The sequence below is a fragment of the Musca autumnalis genome, unplaced genomic scaffold (genome assembly GCF_047663935.1).
Source record: "Musca autumnalis isolate F117 unplaced genomic scaffold, ASM4766393v1 scaffold_4, whole genome shotgun sequence".
In the NCBI taxonomy this organism is placed as follows: domain Eukaryota; kingdom Metazoa; phylum Arthropoda; class Insecta; order Diptera; family Muscidae; genus Musca; species Musca autumnalis.
The window spans coordinates 140,594,314-140,607,914 of NW_027411977.1; the positions used below are offsets into that span (position 1 = coordinate 140,594,314).

Genomic DNA, 13,601 nt, shown 5'->3' on the forward strand with positions numbered 1-13,601 from the left:
AAAATTAACCATTTTTTGACACCGCGGCTTTATAGAAGACCAAAAATAAGAAGTCACGTGTCCCGGCGTTTTGCCCCATCACTTGCACCTTCGAGGTTACGAACCCCCAAAGTCTTGAGGCTTTGATGTCAAAAGGTATCATTTTGTTAGGCTAATATCTTCGTAATCGCGTTGTATTTTGGTTTATTTTCGGAGGCAAAATTGTAGCCCTTGTCTGAAAGAACAAAAATTGTGAACACATACTTCGTCTTCAAGGTCAAAACCTTGAAGATATTTAACAAGATATCAAACCTATCAAAATCTGATGGGCAAAAGGCCGGGACTCTTGTCTTCTTATTTTTGGTCTTCCATTACGCTGCGGTGTCAGAATATGATTTTTTTTTTTTTTTTTTTTTTTTTTGTTTCGTGCAGTGTTTATCATCTAAGCAACTACCAACATGCTTATGAAATAGAAAAAGAATATGGACGACTAGAATAAAATCTTGGCCGCCTTTCTAGATAGACATAGAAGGAGCGTTTAGTAATGCAAAGCTTAATCCATCCATTCGACTCTAGAAAATAATGAAAATAGGAATATATACCATAAAAAGTAGTTTTATTGTTTTCTTTAGTAGTCTCCAGCATGATTTAGGTGTCGATTATGCATTGTCACTAAACTTGAGTTGCGTTGTCAATTGCCAGCGCGACTGAGTTGGTATGTTGTATAATTGATGTCAACCCAACTGAGTGGTCGATAAACGTGTTATCGATCAGTGTTTTTCCAAACTTGTGAACACTATTCAATCAAAAACACACAATTCGCAAAAAAAAATATTTTAAAATGATAAATTCAGTGGAATTGTATCTATTAGAAGAAATTTGAGGGACAAGTCGAATCCATTGGAATTGCCAGCTGCACTGTAAGTTGATGCTCATGTTGGGAAGTCCTCTATAATCAGTAAATTATTTTAGGTTTAAGACGTATTTTTGTTTGCCAAAGGCTGCTGTAGTTTACATTGTGGAAACATTAAAGGGTGACTTTTAAAAGAGTGCGTTGCGTTGAGATTTTTTTGAAGGGAAGTTTCCAAAAGTCCCATGGCAATGATTACAATTGCATGGTTCAATCAACATTGTCGAACGTATTGAAGGAAGTTGTCCAATTGATAGAGGACAAATTAACCGAAATTGGATCGTTTCAAAGTGAAGGAGGAAAAAAGGACAAAATAAATATCATTTTTATTCAAAAACGAAATTCCCTGGTGTAGACGGCTGTATAGATGGAACACATGTGCACATTGGATTTGCACTCAATTTATCAATTAATATTGTTTTGTCGTTATTTTCACCATATTTTTAATACACAAAATTAATTAATGGTGCAAAGAATCAACAATTGTTAAGAAAATATTTTTTTCCTTTCTATTTTACTTCTTGTTTCTTTGAAAATGTTCATTGCAACTGAAAATAGGTGGTTGCTGAAAAATAGCCGTTTCGTCAACTGAGATTCGCAACCTCAGTTGAAATTTGCCATACATAAAGTTATTTTGGCAAATGACAACGCCACTCAATGATAATTGCTATCGATAATCGACCCCTTATACACTATTTAATGCGCTCAAACAAATTGTTCAAGCACTTTTTCCACTCCTATTGAGACACCTCCAAAACATGGTTGTTAAACGACATCTTCTGGCGACGAAAATTGTTGACCACGCCATTTTTTCTTCAAATGCGGGAATCAAACGAAATCATTGGTTTCCAAGTCAGGGCTGTACGGCGGATGACCCATCAATTCCACGTTTTGTCCTGTCAAAAAGGCGATGGTTTGAATCGGTGTGTGAAAGCTCACATTGTCATATCTCAAACCGTATAGTAGCCGCATGGTCAGTTTAGCCGAAGAAACAGGTGACCGTTTGCTTCGAAGTTATTTCGTTGGATTTGAATTCGCTTTCGAAGACCCCCACGTTCGATGCTGTTTTGATTCGTCGTCTGTGGCGATCTTATAAACGTCGTTTGAAGCGTTGCAACCGTATTTGTTCACAACTTATTTGCACAAATAGACAAGAGCCTTTTTTGAGTAATTGTTAAATTGTGATGGATCTAACGAGAAAACCCCTTTGTTACAGCCAGGTGTTCATGCAATTTCTAATGTTAGTTGGTGGACGAAATTTCCAAAGGAGCCTCTATCTCATGGTATACATATAACATGGCGATCTTGCATTATCCGTTCACGCACGGCTCATATATTTTCTGGCACAACGGCCGTTTTTGGACGATCCCTGCGACCTTTGTCTTTTTAGCGAGTGTCGACTACGTTTGAATTCGTTGAAAATGCAAATTATGTTGTGAAGGGTACCAGGGCACTGCAATATTGAGGAAAATAAAACATCAGTAAATCAGAGATCAGAATCGCTTTAGAAGTCATCGCCGGACATTGCAGCACTAGATCTATATGGAAGGGCAGCAACATTGGGTACTGCAGGCTATGTGAAGATGGGGAAGAGATTGAGATAATCGAGCACTTTCTCTGTCGGTGTCCTAGACTGACGTTTGTTCAAGACTGTAGGCAACACAAAGCTTACATCAGCTAGTTACCACTATATGACAAGAGGAACACATACTCGATAATTCGAGTGTTATATGCCTAAAAAGGCCATAAGACTCCCCCTCATCGCTCATAATATCGTATACAACGTACTGTGTGATTACTAAAGCCTATAAACATTGAAATAATTGAGATTTGGCAAATCGGTATCTATCAGGAACATCCATCGCTTTAAGCCAATTTCTGGATGAGGCTCGTGAATGAAAAGAAGTTCGATTGTATCAAAGATAAGATTAGATTATTAATGAATCACTGCTCAAATCGACGAACAAGTATTTTTGACTTTACGAACCGCAAAGAAACTTCAAACCGCACTTAATCTTGCATAGACATTTGCCGTTGATATCTGGTTAGCTCTAAACAAGAGATGTAGTATACAGTTCAATTGTTGCTATATAAACCATATCCTAAACTAAATTTGTGTAAGTGTTATGTATACTTTTGTGTGTAACTGTAATATGTATCAAATTTAGCTTTGCACCCAAGTAAATTGTAAGAAAATATTAAAATTATAAAGATATAGTAAAATTTTCGTGCATGATGTGCTACCCTTCTCAGAATACACCACCGTACAAAAATGTTTGTATGATTCTGTATATATTTTCTTTTGTATGTTTGTGTGACGACATTGAACGTATTGACAAAAACAGAACAAACTAAAAAACAATTAAAAAGTATTTGTCATTTTTTGATTCGTTTTTTATTTAGTCAGAGTGTTGTGCTGCCCATGATAAACCATTACAGAAATGATGAACACGAAGAGAAAATTTGTATGGTGAATCGTATGAAAACGTAAAGGCGAGTGCTCATCTTGTTCATCAAAATTGGCTCAAAGAGCAGAGAACGGGAAAACACTGATATGTTGTTACCAAAAGAAAAGACTTGACACAACACATGAAATGCTTTCGATGCTTTCAATGCCGTTTTTGTTTACATCAACACCCATAACATGTTTGATGTTGTATATTAAAAATGTTACATTACCACGCCTCAATGTTCGACATTCTATTATCGTTTTAATATCCCCTGTTAACAACGGAGTAAAAATATTGACTTGGGGGACAATTTCGTACAAAACAAAACTGACCTGACCCCTTCTTCTTCTGTCGTGCATTGTTGTTTTGGGTTTTAGTTTCGTTTCAATTATTTTCAGTTTTTCAGATTCATTGCTAGACAAAATAAAATACGAAGCAGTAGCATCATCGCTTTTGCATCACCTTTTTTCGCTCAGTTGGATTGTTCTGTTGTTTGTTTCTATCACCTCAAATTGTGTTGGCTTGTGTGGTGTAGTTTTGCGTGTTGTTTTGTTGATGCTCATGTTAATGTAGAGCAAATAATTTTCAAAATAAATTATTTATTTACTTTGTTATTTATTTATTTCAAGTTGAATGGTGTAGATTTAATGGAGGGTTCGTATATTTGTTACTCTCTATAGTATATAAACCAAATTTGAGCAAGTACTTTTCTCATACGCGCCATATACCAACGTACGTTCGATCGTATGGTTGTGCAAAAGTATCAAAAAAAAAAATGAAAACATTTATAAAAATAAAAGTACGTACGACGTTTGTGTATCTTCATTTAGTATTTTCGTATTCACATACATTGTAGAATGAACAAATTTTTAACAAAAAACAAATGCGAATATGACGCTGGTAGATGATGATCGTATCATTCTGTTCGACATGTTCCTTAAAAGTTCAATATACTAAAATGCCCAGTCGTCCGATAAAATTAATTTTTCTGTGTTTAATATGTCTTCCATTAAGAAAGTCAATACAATTTTGGAACATCTTTTGATTCTCATGAACAATATAAACAGCTTGATTTTTTACATTTCGATAGCTTTGAAAAAGCATTGAGAAAAACACTACTTTTCCCTTTCGTGGTTATCTTTGTACTGGTGAAAAAATAAAAAAACTAATTTCCAATATATAATTTAAAATTTGCGAACAAAGTTATGAAAGGAGACATATTTACTTAAGGTGTTCTGATATATTGAAAAGACACAGAATGTGTCATCAGCATCAGCATGGGATAGTCAAGTTTTTTGACCATCGAAAAGGTGATGGCCTCACGTGATCTTCCAATGTGCTATACTATTTGTACGCTTTTTCACTTAGTACTGCCTTTTTGGTGTGAGGGAGTGATAAAGATCTACGAGTGGAGAAGATGGAAAAAAGTAGTTGCAAGTCCTCAAAAACCAAACATCTAGTGCAATTCTCTAAATCAGTTTTTGAGTTACCGGCAAATGTCGGTAAAATTAAAACGCAAAATTATGAATGAAAAATTCAAATAAAAGTTGACAACAATGTTGCTATTTGTAGAACTTTACGACTACCGAAAAATATCCTTAATTACCGAATTTATAAGCATTTTAATGTTACCGATTTTTGTCGGTAACTCAAAAAATGTGTTGGGGAACATAATATATAATATAAAATTATATGTATGTAATAATACGACGGTAGAATAGTGAGAAACCAACGGTTATGTCATTTCGGTTATGTCGTGGTAGGAGAGCAGTAACCAAATATATATCACTCATCCCAAAGATACACTGTGAGATTTCAGTGCTTTATGTTGGTTTGCGACAAGAAGAATGGATAACCTTTGGTCAGTCACAACCCCCCAGTTCAACACTAAGAGAAATTGAATGAGCAGGTTGTGGCCGCATCGCGCCAAGTTTGTTATCCCCGGCGGGGATATGACAAGTGGAAGGACAACAACGATTAATATTGCAGGCTATGTGAGGATGTGGAAGAGACTTAACATATTGTTATGGTAAAAGCATAGAAACCTACGAAGAAGCATAGTTTTGATACTGGGTTGGCAGATGCTGGCCGAAACACTATGGTGTTCCGGGTCAGTCTGGTACGATAGAACTCGCTGCCGTGCTTAACATATTATAGAAGCTTTAAGTGGGTATGGCGTGGGTCATGGTACACTCAGTAAGTTTAATTAATCCCCTTTCCCTTCCCTACCTCTATGTCATATCTATTCATCTCCCATCTACTTCCCCTTTTTATCCCTTTTTATGATGAGCAAGTGGCTGTCAACAATCCACGGCAGCTGCCCATCCTGTAACCTAAGTATTGGACGTGCAAAAGATCTGAAGTTCGAACGTCGTATAACATTTTTAGGTTTTTTTAGGTTTTCACGATTTTGCTTGGCAACCGCAATGTTGTAGCTGTGAAAATTCTCTGGAGGATTGACGTTTATCATTTGTTCCCAGCCTGTACCATTTTTGAGATAAAGAAGCTCAGTTTACATTTTTAGGTTTTTTTGTTAGGGTTTCGCGATTTTGCTTGAATACGGTAATTCTTATCGATATTGGGCCTGAGAAAATCTTAAAGCTGTGAAAATTCTCTACAAGGCTGACTTAAGTAACTTATCCTAAGTTGTAACATTTTTTTAGATATATAAATTTAAGTTGGGAATTTGCGCTCATGAAATTGTTTTATAAGGGGGCTAATACAGAATTGAATTGAATTTGAATTGTCTCAATTTTAACTTCTATATCTCAAAAACGGTAAAACCGACGAGAATACCATGAAGGTCAATCTTGTAGAAAATTTTCATAGCTACATCATTTGTTTTAGTCCCATTTTGATTGGACTTGCGGTTTCTAAGCAAAATCGTGAAAGCCTAAACAACCCCTAAAAATGTCAACTTAAATCGCGATTTATTTAAAAAGCGCTCCGGCGATTTTTGTTTTGTTTTTTGATTTTTCTCATCTAAGAACATTGTAGTTTCAGAATCGGCAAAAACTTCCAAGGTGTAAGCACCTTCCATTTAAAATTGTTTCAAGAGCACCGTGACAATTACAAAACGACAACAAATAAAAATTCCATCATAAATGATGCTAAAGTTTTGTGGTTTCATTTTAGTTCTAAAACCTAACCTCATTGCATTAATTTCCAATAGAAACAAACGGTAAATATGTATTCCAATATATTGGCGCTTTATGTACGAAGACGAAGAAATAAATGCCGATTGATGCACACTTATTACAAAATACTCACATTTATGGAGAATGCAAAACAAAAGAGATCGAGAATATCCTTTTTAATAATTTCTCCAGGAAATCTATGCCGTCGTTTGCCAATCCTGTTGATGCTGCTGGTACCTTTATCTTGTTAATTGTGATCTAGTCACAATATGTCGGATTTTTTGTACAGAAATCAATCTATTTTCATCCAAAATTGCTTTTTCAAAGCAATTAACAAACACACAAACTGCCAAGCGCATTTACAAACACACAAAAAATTAAAAAAAACGATTTTCTAAATCGTTTATATCAAAAATAAATTCTTGAAAATATTTTTACTCTTTTTTATATCATTATCACGATGTTCTTTGGTTTTAGTTTATTCACACAACACAAACGGTAAAATTGGACATTTAAGACTTTACAAACACAGTTCACAAAAAATTATGATTGGTCGGGTTGATGGTTCGTTTGAACAGCAGCAACAGAGTACAAATAATGACGATGGAGTTATTAAAAAAATAACATTTTCATTATAGTTTTGTTGTTGACTTTATGAACCTGTAGAAAATCTCCACTTTCTTAACGAAACATTTTCTTATAGAGAGGTATTCAGAGTTGGATGAAGATGGCGCGAAGAGAAGTAATGACCGACAAAAACAAAATATTAAAGAAAACTACTAAAAATATCAACAACAACTGAACTTGTTGGTATTAGCTTTGTTTTTAAGGGATACCGTTGTTTTGACAAACCTTGGCCACTTATTCAAAAGAAGAGAGTTGACAATTGTGGTCTTCTCGATGAGAAGAGAATTACACTTAGGTGTTTTAGCAAATGAATATGTAATGTTTATATGTAGACAGTTTTAGTTTGAAATTATTATCCATTTCGACGCATGGGGTCGACAAAGAAATGCGATGAAACTTTACAAAAATTGCATTAGGTGAAGTATATAGTAACTGTCATTTATCGTTTAAATATAAGCTGTGCGGTGGGTTAGTGTCCAAATTCACCATAATGGGTAGAAAAGTAGCAATATTTCGGATATTACAACCCGTTTGCTCTTAACCGGATTTAATAAACCCACTGGGTTACAAATGTCAAATCCATTGCGCAAACGTCAAATAAATCCTCATAAAGAAGTTTAACCCGGCAAAAAACTAGTGAAAATGCCGTTTTACTCGTAGATAAACTCCTCAAAATCAGTTACTTTTACGTCCATGCCCAAACGACGCCACAAATAATCAAAGATACCTATTAGGGTTATGACTTTTTGGACATTTTTTCTCAAAAATGAATGAACTTTTGCCTAATAATCACTATGCTATCGTTTATTCCATTGTAATGTAAAAAAAGTTTACGCACAAATCGATTTTAAAAATATAATTTTTTGAAAAAATGTATGAAATGAAATTTTTTTTTTTCAAAAATTATTTTTTGTTGCACGGATGAATAAATATAAGCCTACTAATAACTATAATAATGTTTATTTCATTCAAATATGGAAAAAGGTCGTGCACAAACCACTTTGAAAAAATTTAAATTTTTTTGTTAAAAAATTATATCTTTAAATAAAAGCATTTACGACATTTTTACGATTCTCAGATTTGAAGAAAATTAGTATAAATAAATGTTATGTCAGTTTAATTATCTCATGTGACTCTAAAGTTTAATTTCAATTGTATATCTACACAGTGACTTCAAAAAATTGTCCATAATTTTGATAAATTCAAATTTTAAAATTTTGTGCGTGAGGTTTTTTCACCGAATCACCTTATAATTATGATTTTATGTAATCTTATGGCAAAACTCATCACGCTATGATACAGGGGTTGTAAAAAAGTCATAACCCTAATACCTATACAGTCCTGCTCATAGGTAGGATAGGTACACACATTTTTGTTTATTGACATTTGTTGATAAATTCGTTTTCATATTTTACATCGATCTTTAATTTTTTTAAAAAATAATAAATATAAAAATTGTTGAAAATAAAATTTGTAATAAAGACAAATTGGCAAAGAAGGTATTATCAAAAATGATAAGTCCGAGAAAAATTCAAGAGTGATGCTATAAATAGCGGCTCTGGTAAAAACAATATTTCGCGTTCTTAAAGTTGCAATGAACAAAGTAAAAGTTATGAATCTTCAATTATTTATATAATTAAAGAAATCAATATTCGAGATGAGTTGGGTAAATGCATTCTAACCTTTTTCAAAAAAAGATGCCGCAGAAATGTGCGTAATTTCAAACATTTTTGTTGAAAGGCGTGGTTTTTCTAAGTGAATGATCATACAACAGTAAATGCCTACAGTTTAAACATTTTAAACCCGCATTTCAAAAAAAAAAAATGTGTGAAATAGCGCGTACTTGTACCTCATCTTGTTGTAAAAAATTTAGAGTGTGGAGTGTTGAAAATTTAATTAAAAACTCTACATTATTAAGATGATTGTTCTAAATCTACAAAGAGATACGAGAGCATTAAACACTTTCCCAGAGATCCCCGAAGTATCCCGCTTGCAGCAGTTTGAAAATGTGTGCACTATAGACCGGAAGGCTGCTTGGCAGATTTTCTTCGTAATTCGGTTCGGCAACTAGCATGGCAAGGCATCAAATATGGCATAGGAGGTTAGTTAAGGTTAGAAATTAACTGAAAAAAAAATATAACTAAATTTCTAATTTTCATAGATGCAGCTGTGCATACCCAAACATTCTTTCAGTTCGCTGAAAGTATAAAGATGCGAAACATATGTAAAAACCGCAAATGCAAATATTAAATACAATTATTTAATAATATCATAAACTGAAAAATTGAATTACTTGTGAACTTAATTTTCATAAAAATAACAATAAAATAAGTAAAATCATAAAAAATGTAGAAATATTAACTAAATTAATAAAATTTGAATAAAAATGCAAAAAAATATATATAAGCTTGTTTTAAAACAAGTAAAAAAGTATCAGTCGGCTTTGCCGACCGAGATACACCCTCAGCCTGTGTATATTGAAACAATTTGTTTTCCAAAAAACGCATGTATTTAGGGAGTTTTAAGAATTTTGGGCGTTTGAACTGACAAAAATGTTGATTAGGATTTAATATCAAAAGTTTTGCGGATGAGATACTAAAAAGAATGGATCTCCAGCCACTACATATGGTACCATAGGGGTTTTTTAGAACTTCAGGGATGTTTGCTCAAGAAGTATGAACTTGCCCCTGAAACAACTTTTACCATCGCAATTGAGGCAGCAATGCAAGTTGCTTCAACAAAAATCAAAGTGATTCGAAAGCAGGTCTTAAAGTGAACATGTATCCGAAATTTTGAGTGGGAGGTACCGGATGAAGTGGACAAATATAGTCCATACTTGAACCTGATCTATATATGGTAGATATATTAGGATGTGTAAAGTATGGACCAATTCGGCCACTCTCTTCAAGAGTTATCGTACGCACAATTTTTCCGAACATTTTTGAACTTTTGTGGGGGAGGTACCTGAAGGAGGATATGGCTTATCTTCGAACTTAAACTATGTTTGGACAAAATATTACTAAGGCCCAACTTTGGACCGAATCGGCAGACCTGTTCGAGAGTTATTTTGCCCTCCAACCTCCTCACACGGTGTCATAGGGGTTTTTTGAAACTTTCAGGCTATTTTCTCAGGAAATATGGACTTGCCCCTGATGAAACTTATACCGTCGTATGGAGGGCAGTGAATACAAGTTGCTAAAGCAAAAATCAAAGCGATTCGAGAGATGTTCCTAAACTGAACTTTTCCAAAATTTTGTGTGGGAGTTACCCGACGGAGTGGACCGATTGAGTCCATATTAAAACCTGATCTAAGTCTGGTACACGCTCTACGATGGGCAAAGTATGGACCAAATCGGTTACACCCTTCAAGAGTTATCGTGCGTACAAATTTTCCGAACATTTTCGAACTTTTGTGGGGGAGGTACCGGAAGGAGTGGACCGATATAGCTCATCTTCGAACTTAAACTAAGTTTGGACAAAATATTACGAAAGCCAAAATTTGAACCGAATCGGTTCATCCCTTCGAGAGTTATCGTGCGCTCCAGCCAGCCAGACAGACAGACGGACGGACATTGCTCAATCGACTCCAAATTGTCTGAAACACATTTCGTCCAAACATACTTGGGGTCTAAAACCATTATTTCGATGAGGCACATTTTGCCCGTATGAAAGTGTATATACCCTTCATAGCCTAAAGGCTGAGGGTATAATTACAATGATAAGCTTAAGAATAGAAAGCAGTCGCAAAGTTCTACCGATATCAAGAGTGTTGTCAACTTTTATTTGAACTTTTCATTCATAATTTTGCGTTTTAATTTGACCGATTTTTGTCGGTAACTTAAAAAAATTAGTTAGAGAATCGCACTACTGGTTCTACTGGACCGATTAATACAAATCAAATCAAAAAATTTCGAATTTCTGCATGATTAAAAATATTAAGAATAACAAAATTGTTAAATTTGTAATGGAGGTATATTAAGTTTGCCATTCTGTTTGTATCTCCTCGAATAATTTAAGATCATATAAAGTATAGGGTAAGTGCACCAATAGTCGGCACTTTAAGGGTTTACCTAACTTCAATCCTTCGCCATTCCGAGGAAATTTGGCCAATTGCAATGAAATAAAGCTTATTTGCTTCAAAATTTTGTTTACTTTCCGATGACATAAAGAAATATTGAATTGTTTCCTTTAAAACTTGTGAAATTTGCGAATTTGTTAGGATGGTGCTTTTTTGCTAGTAGTCGGCACATTTTATATAACAAAAAGCATACTTTTTCACATATAATACATATTTCAACCGATATTGCTTTTAAAAAGTAAATAAATTACAGATTTTGTTAACATTTGGATAATCCAACATTAATATAATCCAAGTCTATGCACCTACAGCAGATAAAAGTAATGACGAGATTGAAGCGTTTTACATTGAAGTCGAAGAACTCAGTAAAATAACAAAACCGCATAAAATAACAAAACTGCATGAAATAACCATAATCCAAGGCGATTTCAATGCAAAGGTAGGAAGCGATATAGTTGCAGGAGTAAAAGGAATATATGGTCTAGGAGATAGAAATGAAAGAGCTGACAGACTCATCGAATTTTGCCAGGAATTTAAAATGAAAATTACTAATACCCTTTCGCCCTACCGCCAAGAAGTTTATACACTTTGAAATCCCCACAAGATAGAGTCGGGAATGTGATAAGGAACCAAATAGACACTGCTCGTCTATAAGAAAGGCCACAACATATATGTATGTATACCCTAGCGCAGATGTACCATCTGACCACAATCTTCTGATGGCAAAAATCCACATAAAACTAGCACGTCAAATCGAAAAATTGACATCGGAAAACTCGAAAATCCTATAATAAGGTCTGACGTTTCTTCTGAAGTCAACACAGAATTAATCAATATCAACAGGAATGACGTGGAAAATATATGGACCAGTGTGAAGACAACAATCAATTCAATTACACGTGACACGCTTGGAAACCAAAACCCAAGAGTAAAAGTTGGATGACTGAAGAGATACTTCAACTGATGGATGATGGTAGAAAATATAAAAATAGTAACTACGAGATGTATTGGGAAATCAACAGGGAAATTCAAAGGGAAGTGCGTATAGCCAAAAATAACCACCTGAACAGTCGATGCCAAGAAATTGAACGACTGATGACACTGCACGACGACTTCCAGTTACACAAGAAAATTAAAGAAGCAGCCGGCATTTACAGAAATACCAATTCATCAGTACTTTACAACAATAATAATGAACCCGTTTTTGAAACTGCTGAGAATAAAGATATCTGGAAAGAATACATACAAAACGAATTCCGAGACTGTACCAGATCCATCCGAGAACGAAAAGCCACGGGTCCTGATGAAATACCTGCCGAAATACTAAAAATGATAAATGGTGACAATGTTGACCTGCTGACAAAACTATAACTACATATTTCACACCGGACAATACCCTCAGGATTGGCTGTAGTCAACATTTTTATCCATCCCAAAAAAATCTCACCCGAAAAGATGCAACGATTACCGACTTATCAGCCAAATGAGCCATGCCCGGGAAATATCTTTTTACATTTATCATAACTAATGTTGAATGAATAAACTATGCCCGTCACTTTTATACCATGGAATCAGAATTCGATTATATTTTACAGAATCAATAAATTACAAAAGATTTGGAAATAATTTTAATCTACAAAAGTGTTTTCAGGTAAAAAGTTATAAGAGCCGCACCAAAAACATTGACTCTAACGACGAATTTTTATTCTGTTCCATTTAAGTGTGAAAGAATATTTTCCTTTTTAAGTCCCATTTTTATACCCTCAGTCATTGGGCTAAAGAGGGTCCGGCTGGCTGGCTGGTGCGCACGATAACTCTCGAACGAAGCCACCGATCAGGTCAAAAATTTGGCATTCGAGATTTTTTTCAAACTTATTTTAAGTTCGAAGATGGACCATATCGGTGGTCCATTACTTCCGGTACCTTCCCCACTAAAGTTCAACAATTATCACTAAAATGGTGCGCACGACAACTCTCGTGCATACGGAAAGAAAGTGAAGTTTCTCGGATCGATTTGAATTGTTTACAGCAGTTTGTCTTTACGGGCCTCTTTAAGACGTTAAAAATGTTGTCGGGCCAAATCCATACTTCCTAAGAAATTGGTTCAAAAATTCAAAAAGCCCCTAGAAACGTCAGAAGTATTGTGTTTGCTTCCTTTCTTTAAGTCCGAGGCTGAGGGTATATCTCTATCGGCACAGCTGACTGCTACTTTCTTACTTGTTTCAAGCAATCTTAAGCATAAGAATAAAACATACGATTTTAGAGGCCCATAAAATTGGAATTTCTGATCAATAACTTTATTGTTTGAGCCAAATCACTTTCGATCGAGCGATTTCCTTAGCTTTGAATAATGGAAATGGTCAGTGTGGGCAAAATCCGGGCAACATGGTGCATTTTTCCATATTTTTTCGTTTTTAATC

At 34.7% G+C, this 13,601-nt stretch overlaps 1 protein-coding gene across 7 annotated transcripts in view; it reads right to left on the minus strand.

Moving 5' to 3' along the window:
- LOC141402572 (protein Smaug-like) overlaps nucleotides 1-13,601 on the minus strand; it is a 50,003-nt gene that overhangs the window by 27,123 nt on the left and 9,279 nt on the right. Inside the window, exon 1 of one of the 7 annotated variants that reach the window (XM_073984123.1) lies at nucleotides 6,610-7,063. The exons of 5 other annotated variants lie outside the window; for them this stretch is intronic. The gene's annotated coding sequence lies outside the window, so the exon portion shown is untranslated. Of the gene's footprint in view, nucleotides 1-6,609; nucleotides 7,064-13,601 lie in introns of those variants that run through there. One more of the 7 variants, XM_073984118.1, reaches the window with a different exon arrangement.